Here is an 8,618-nt window from a genome sequence, read left to right on the forward strand (position 1 = left end):
ATATCGACAAATCAAAATGAAGACATGAAGATTGGAGATATCGATAATTCAAGTCTACATGCAGAAATTTAGAGACCTCGACAAACCAAATTCTCTTATAGAGAACTCAGAGAGTTCGATAAGTCAAAACAACTATAGGGTAATGAGAGATCTCGATAAGCCATTATACTTATCAAGATGTCGAGTTCTCCATATAAAACTGGAGATCTCGAAGTAAAACTCAAAGTACAAAGTGCAGATCAGTTAAATATCCAAGATTATCAATCAACAAACAAATCAATCACTGATTTGAAAAGTCTACAAAAAGCAGCTTGAAGAGTACAAGATCAAAGGCCAAGGTTAGCTGACAAAGTAAAAGTCACAGACATGCACAATTTGAAAAGATACACTAAGCCAGAAATAGAAAGGTTTAGTTAACTTAAAGTAGGGTTTAGTACATGCTATTGTATGCTGTGTAAAACCAGTATTTACTGTTCTATAAAGTAAACACTGGATGCTTTGTTTTAGAGTAACAAAAAAGATCTAGAAAATCTTGTAACTCTCAAGAGAGAAGCTGAATTCTTTATCAACAAAGAACCCATAAATTTTGTAGCAAGACATGCTTTATTTTAATATAAAATTAAGTGATTTTTGAAAGATAGTGTGTTCATGTGCATGTTTTATTAATCCTGTTAAAGCATATTATCTCTACAAGAAAGATTACTTTGTTTACCATTCTTAACAGTTCAAAAAGCCTTTAAAATTTTCTAAAATACATTCACCCCCTATGTTGTATTAATTACCCAACAAGTGGTATCATAGCAAAATCTGAAAGCAAACAAATTAAAGAACTTGGAAGAATAAATACATTGAAGCTTAGCATTATCAAAATTCCTACCTTGACAGATCTAACTACACACTATGGAAAAAGAAAATGCTGCTGTGCATCAGGATGACCAATCTATTATATATTCAGATCCTCAAGAATGGACCTTTCACTCCCATTGTAAGAGTTGAGGAATCTACAGATGGGGACATGGTCATTCCAGCACATTATGCTCCTAAAGATCCTTCGGAATATAATGAAACTGAAAAAGAAAAAGTCTATCTGGATAGTGGCTTGTAGCTTATCTTTATAGAGTCACTTGACAATGTAATGTACAACAGCATTGTCAACTGTGACATAGCCAAACAAATCTGGGAGAAAATAGAGATCTTATGTGAAGGAACAGTGGAGGTTAGGTCAAACCAAAGGAGGATTCTGGTTTCTCAATATGAAGGGTTTATGGCTAAACCAAAAGAAGGAATCACTGAAGTTTTTGAAAAGTTCTATAAATTGATAAATGACTTGCAGCTACATGATAAATATTATGAAGCTGAGAAGGTTAACCTAAAGTTCCTTCTAGCTCTTCCTAACCATCTTGAACAGAAAATATCTGCTATCATAGAAGGAAGATATTTAGGCAGAATAACCTTGGAAGTCCTATATAAAATCTTGAAAACTTATGAACTTGAAATGATACAAAGGAAGTCATTAAAAGCACACTATGGTCATATTGTTGATGGTTCAAGTGCTTATTGTAAATGACAGAGAAGAAAGTGAATATGAGCAAGATGATCAAGTTTTAGTTGTGCAAGCTATGAACCAAAAGAACAAAAGACCCCAGAAGCAAGTTGTATTGGAGCTGGAGAAAGATGAAAATTATACCTTGGATGAGCTAGATGAAATGGACTAATCCATGGCGTACTTGGCTAGGAAATTTTCCAACATAAGAGTCAAGAATCCAAGGTTTTTCAAAGGCAAGGGACAATCTTCCAATAACAACAATTGGAAACCAAAAGCTCAGTACAATTCAGTTAGCAAAGGTGGCTACAAAACAGGATTTGTGCACAGATCAAAGATAAGATGCTTCAATTGTGATGAGTTGGGTCACTTTGCTACTGAATGCAGAAAGCCTAAAATGGTGAAGAAAATACAGAAAACTCAAGTCAACAAACTCACACCAGAAAGTGGGATAGAAGTCACACTAGAGAAGCAATTATTGGTGATTCAACTGCTGGAGTGAGGACTAGAAGTGCAACTACAAATGAATGCCTTCATGCGTGTTTTCTTTCACAAGTTGAGCCAAAGAAAACTGAGGAAGCCCTTCTTGATCCTGATTGGATATCTGTCATGCAAGAAGAGCTGAATCGGTTTGAAAAAAATAAAGTTTGGAAATTGGTTCCTTCACCAAAGAACAAAAGTATAATTGAAATAAAGTGGGTGTTCAGGAACAAAATGCATGAAAATGGAATTGTCACCAGAAAAAAAAAGCAAAGTTGGTTGCAAAAGGGTACTCACAGGAAAAAAGAATTGATTATGATGAAACTTTTGCTCCAGTTGTAGGACTTGAAGCAATAAGGATTTTTCTTACATTTGCTGCACATTCAAATTTCAAGGTATATCAAATAGATGTGAAAAGTGCATTCCTTAATGGTGAGTTGGAAGAAGAGATTTATGTGCAACAACCATCTGGCTTTGAAGATCCATAATTTCTAAATTTTGTATACAAATTACTCAAGGCTCTCTATGGACTAAAACAAGCACCTAGAGCTTAGTATGACACACTGTCAGAATATTTGATTAAACATGGATTCACTAGAGGTACTATTGACAAGACTCTCTTCTACAAGAAGCATGGTGATGATATGATCCTAGTTCAGATCTATGTGGATGATATTATCTTTGGTTCTACAAACGAAAAGCTTTGCCAAAGATTCTCTAAGCTTATGCAGAATGAATATGAAATGAGTATTATGGGGGAATTAAGTTACTTTCTTGGACTTCAAGTCAGTCAAAGAAGTGATGGAATCTTCATCAGCCAAACTAAGTATGTCAAGGATTTATTGAAAAAGTTTGGTATGGCTGATTGTTCATCTGCATCTACACCCATGTCTATAGCTACAAAGTTGGATGAAGATAAAAAGGGCAAGAGTGTATATATCTCATGCTATAGAGGAATAATTGGATCTTTACTATACTTAACTGCAAATAGACCAGACATCATGTTTGCAACATATTTGTGTGCAAGATTTTAAGCCAGTCTAAAGGAATCACATTTGATGGCTGTGAAGAGAATTTTCAGATACTTGAAGGGGACTCCAAACTTGGGATTATGGTATCCTAAGGAAACTGGTTTTGAAGTTGTGGGATACACAGATGCAGATTTTGCTGCATGCAGGGTTGACAGAAAGAGTACTAGTGGAAGCTGTCAGTTTCTTGGATAAAGACTTGTATCCTGGTATAGCAAGAAACAACAATCTGTGTCAACTTCTACAGCTGAGGCTGAATACATAGCTGTTGGAAGTTGCTGTGCTCAAGTGCTTTAGATTAGAAATTAGTTAATGGACTATGGCCTAGTGTTACACAAAATTCCAATTATATGTGACAATACTAGCGCTATATCTATTGTGGCTAATCCAGTTAACTATTCTAGAATAAAGCACATTGATGTAAGGTACCATTTTATTAAAGAACATGATGCAAATGGTACCATTGAACTTATTTTTGTTCTAACAGAAAAATAATTAGCTGACATTTTTACTAAACCTTTGGATGAAGCAACTTTCACCAGACTTGTAGGTGAAATTGGTATGCCTAAGGCAAGAACTCAGCTAACGTTTTGCAGCAGATTAATTTCTAATAAATTAAAATTCATTTGATTAATTGGAAATTAATTGAAATATGATTTATAAATATTTCAGAAATCTCTGCATATTTATTTTTCAAAATTCAAAATTTAGCTTGGAATTTTTCAATTATAAGAAAACTGTCTAAATTTTGATTTGCATTTTCAATATGTAAAATTAGCACAAGGCAGAATCAAAGTGATCAAAATTATTCAGAGATCTGAGTTCTCGATAAGTCTAATTGACTTATCGACAAGTCATTTTAAGGCTTCTCGAGTGAGTTCTCGATAAGTCAATTTCCTGACTTCTCGAGTGACTTCTCGATAAGCTTTTATTATGACTTATCGATAAGTCATTGTAGAGTTCTCTATAAGTGTTAACTCACAGAGTTTTCTACAAGTATAATTTTAGACTTATAAATAATTCAAAACTGGAATAATTTAATTCAATAAATTATTTTAGTAAAATACTTTTGGCAAAATTATTCTGATTTTACTTGGATTTATTCAAATAAAAATTGGAAACAATTCAGTCCATTTTGGACAAAATGAGTATTTACAGTTAAACCTCGATGAAGTAATAATCGATAAAGTAATAACCTCGCTAAAATAATATTTTTCTCCGGTCCCAACATAATAGACACGGTATATTTTTGCTCCCGATAAAGTAATAAACTCGCTAAAGTAATATTTTTTCTTGGTCCCGACCCTATTACTTTAAAGAGGTTTAACTGTATTTGACATCTCGACAAGTCAGTTTTAGTTCTCTAAAAGAGTAAATTTAAATGACTTCTCGATACGTAATTCTCTTTTCAAAATGACTTCTCGATAAACAAATTCCAAACGTTTATTTTTGAGTTCTCGATAAGTCATTTGCTTTTACTATAAATACTCAAACATCTCAACATACACATACTTATGCCTTCGAGAACTCTAAGTGACCTAGATTTTTTAATTTCAAACTGATTTCTCTCCCGTTTCAAACTCTTTCTCACAAAATTTTCTTACCCATTCATTCTTACTCAACAACAATGGCACTCAATAATGTTAGAGGTGATATCCCCAAACAAGGAACTAACTACTTTGCTTTCACTGATGCTATCCAAGCCCCTGACAGGTTCAAGGGGTTTGTCAAGTTCTTGTCTGAATCTTATCTTGCAGGTGCTTTAACTGCTAACCCAATCCTGTATTTAGATGTCCTGCATGAGTTCTGGACAATAGCTGTAGTGAGTACAGTTATGAATGACAACTCTGTGTCCATGGTGGTAACTTGCTCAATTGGAGGCCAACAAATAGAGTTCAATGAGCAAGATGTGAATGCAGAAGCTGGTGTACTCAATAGCCCACAACAGACACTTGAATGTTGGTCTATTGATCCTGGAAGAACTTGCTACCAGGCTAACTATGCCCCTATCTGCAAGAGGTAAGGAAATTTGCTTTCCTAGATTTATTATGTCTACTTTAAATCATAAATTATCAGACATACATTTGCTGAATGGTATAGACAGCACAACAATAGACAATTGTAAGCAAGTGTCCAAAATTATATTTGGCTCACTTACTACAAAGAACAAGGTAACTGTGAGTCTAAAAATCACTTCATTTATGATAGAGAGGTTTAAGACTTACCCTTACCCCATGCCTGACATGAGATCAATGCACAATCTAGTACAGCTATGGTCCCTGAACCTATAAAAGTACAAATACAGGACAACCAACAAGGGTCTTCCCAATATTAGACCACTTCTTCTATACCACTAGAAGCTAAGAAACCAACCACTTCATCCTTTCAATAGGGTGAGGTGAGTAAAAAGAAGAGAAAGCAGGCAAACCTAACAATCATAAATGAGAGTGATGAGGAAAACACAAAAACTGAGTCACCCTTAGTCAAGAAACCAAAGAAGGCTAAAAAGTTAGAGCTGACCACTCAAGCCACCTCTGCATCCTCTCAAAAGGATGTAGTTATAAACAAGGGACTTAAACAGACTCTAGAGGCACCCTCTCAAAAGGATGTCTCTATTGAAAAGAACATTAGCCCAAATGCACCTTGTACTGAGTCTGCACAACCATCACTTGAACAAATCCAAGTGTATGGAAGGAGAAATAAGGATGACACACACAAGGAGAGAACATCCCTTAAAGCTCCCTCATCTATGCAGGTGGAGCTGCCAACACTCAGTTCTGAAATTCAAAATCTTCTATATAATATTTCTTCCTCCTACAATGAGACACTTGAATCTAATCCTCAAGTGTTACCATCCTCAAGTGACTTGGTTCAAGAAACCTTGCTCACCACCCAGACACCAAATTTAGATGGTGAGAGGCTACTAGCTGGGGTAGACCTTGATGACACCATCGCAAACATGGGGGATTTATCAGTTTTTACTGAAGACCCCATGGTGATTATAAATGCACCTTCATATGTAAATCAGCCTTCACAGTGTTAGAAAATGGAAAGTTTGAGGCATGTTTTAGACATGTTTTTAATGTAATTTCCTAAATCTAATTGTTGGAGGTTGTTCCTTGTAATGAGGACTTAAACTTTCATGTTTGGATTTAAGTCATTTTCTTAGTGTAATCCATAAAGAAATTGAGTTGAAGTTAGTAGCTTGAAAAGGGTTGTGTGGGTTTGTCCCATATTGATTAAGTAAGCAAGGAAGTTTACTTGATGTTTAATTATAATATTTACTGACTTATTATATTATTTTAATATGAATATTGAATCTGAATATCAGGATTTGGAGTAATGCCCTGAACTGATTATCCACCGGGGTACAAAATGTGCATTATCCACCGGGGTACAAAATGCACTGAATTGATTATCCACCGCGGTACAAAATGCATTAAACTGATTATCCGTCGGAGTACAAAGTGTACATTATCCATCGGAGTACAAAGTGTACATTATCCGTTGGGGTACAAAGTGTACATTATCCGTCGGGGTACAAAGTGTGCATTATCCACCGGGGTACAAAGTGTACATTATCCGTCGTAGTACTAAGTGAGCATTATCCATCAGTGTACAATGTATAAATTATCCATCGGTGTACTAAGCATTATCCACCGGGGATGGGCTGTTTCTGATTCTGAAAGTATTCATTAAATGCATTTAAGTCAGAATATTTATTTAATTAATATAACTTATTCAGTTATGTTTTGGGATGTAATATATATACTGAACAAAACATTTTGGAATAGGTAGGTTGAAATACGTTGAAATATACATACGTAAAACCTTAGCTATCATCTTCCTCTTTGTCTCTCCTCCAAAATTCTACAGATTAGCATAGGTTTTGGCCACTGAGGTCTGATCGCTGTTTGTACATCGAGTTGCTGTGAACTGGTGTGTTGTTGCTGTTTTATCCTGGGAGGGTTATTGCAGTCTCTGAACACAGTAAGTGAGGGCAATAAACTCTTCAAGAACAACCTATTCCTCTCGAGGGATTGGTGACTCAGCTTTGATTGAAAGCTTTATTACGATAAGCTTTCTTTCTCTTCTAATTTTTCTTTTACAGTTGCTGATTAATTTTTTTTTATTTTCAACCTTCGTTTTTTGTTTTCGTTATTGGTGCTATTGCCTTGTTCTTGTTATTGGTTATATAACTGCCTCATTGTGTTAGTATAGTAGTTATTTACTATTGTTATTTTTCCCAACAATCTTGAAGAGTTTATGGAGAAGACTCCTTATAAATTATGGAGAAAGCGTAAAACTAGTTTGAGTTATCTTCATGTGTGGGGGTGCCTTGCCAAGGTTCTTGTCCCTGAACACAAGAGAAAGAAACTAGGACCGAAAACTGTTGATTGTGTCTTTCTGGGCTATCTTGAAACTACAATTGCTATGAGATTTTTGGTTTTAAAATCTGACATAGATGGTATTATGGCGAATACGATAGTTGAGTTTCGTGATGCAACATTTTTTGAGGATGTGTTCCCTATGAAGACTGGTATACCACAAGGTACTTTTGATGATACTCCCACTCGCACATTGAGTTCCATTCCCGATCATGTGGAAAGGATGACAAATATGGGGGCGGATCCTGGTAGTAGCCCTACTCCTAATGAAGTAGAGGAACCTAGAAGGAGTAAGCGTGCAAGGCTAGTCAAGGACTTTGGAAGTGATTACATCACTTACAATGTCGAGGACGAACCCTTAACTTTTCGTCAGGCCATGGATTCTTCGGAGTCAAGGCACTGAAAAGGCGCTGTGAAGAGTGAGATGGACTCCATTGTTTCTAACGGAACATGGGAGTTGGTCGATCTCCCTCATGGGTGTTCTACTACTGGATGTAAGTGGATTTTCAAGAGGAAGTTAAACCCTGATGGTTCAATAGATAAGTACAAGGCTAGGCTAGTTGCTAAGGGCTTTAGGCAAAGAGAAGGAATTGACTATTTTGATACATACTCTCCTGTTGCTAGAATGATAACAATTAGATTGCTTATTGCATTGGCTTCCGTACATGGTCTTATCATCAATCAGATGGATTTAAAGACAGCTTTTCTTCATGGTGACCTTGAAGAAGAGATTTATATGGATCAGCCTGAGGGATTTGTTGCTTCTGGTAATGAGAGGAAAGTATGTAAGTTAGTCAAATCCATTTATGGCCTAAAATAAGCTCCTATAGACTGGCACAAGAAGTTTGATGAAACTGTTTTAAGCTTTGAGTTTTTAGTTAATGAAAGTGACAAGTGCGTCTACTATAAGGTTAGAGGAAATGAATGTGTGATTGTGTGCCTATATGTGGATGATATTTTGTTGTTTGGAACTAAAATTGGGATTATTAACGAGATAAAGAGTTTCTTGAAAAGACACTTTGAGATGAAGGATATGGGTGAAGCTAGTGTGATTCTTGGTATTAAGTTGACTCGGTCAACCGATTGAATAACCTTGTCACAGTCTCATTATATAGAGAAATCTATACTTGAGAAGTATGGTTATTCAAATTGTAGAATTGCTAGTACTCCATTCGATCC

This window comes from Apium graveolens, chromosome 6 (assembly GCF_009905375.1).
Source record: "Apium graveolens cultivar Ventura chromosome 6, ASM990537v1, whole genome shotgun sequence".
In the NCBI taxonomy this organism is placed as follows: Eukaryota; Viridiplantae; Streptophyta; class Magnoliopsida; order Apiales; family Apiaceae; genus Apium; species Apium graveolens.